The sequence below is a fragment of the Terrapene carolina genome, unplaced genomic scaffold, assembly GCF_002925995.2.
Source record: "Terrapene carolina triunguis isolate 2854851 unplaced genomic scaffold, T_m_triunguis-2.0 Scaffold26781, whole genome shotgun sequence".
NCBI classification, from domain to species: Eukaryota; Metazoa; Chordata; order Testudines; family Emydidae; genus Terrapene; species Terrapene triunguis.
In genome coordinates this window covers 1-312 of record NW_020691132.1, presented here as the reverse complement: position 1 = coordinate 312, position 312 = coordinate 1, and positions in this window count along the sequence as shown.

Below are 312 nucleotides of genomic sequence, written 5' to 3'. Positions count from 1 at the left end.
AGCTGTGGGGGAGAACCCCAGAGCTCTGGCTCCTAGCCCTACCCACTAGACCCCACTTCCCTCCCAGAGCTGTGGGGGAGAACCCCAGAGCTCTGGCTCCCAGCCCTACCCACTAGACCCCACTCCCCTCCCAGAGCTGGGGATTTCTGGCTAAGACTTTATGGAGTCTCCTGCCACCTAGTGGCAGATCTGGGGCTGTCACAGTCACCGGGTCTGGTCTATGCCACAGCCTGTAGCCAGTCTCCCGGGAGTGACCCCTTTAGCAGGTCGGGCCCCAAGGCCCCACACAGTTGTACCGGGGAGGCCCATGGG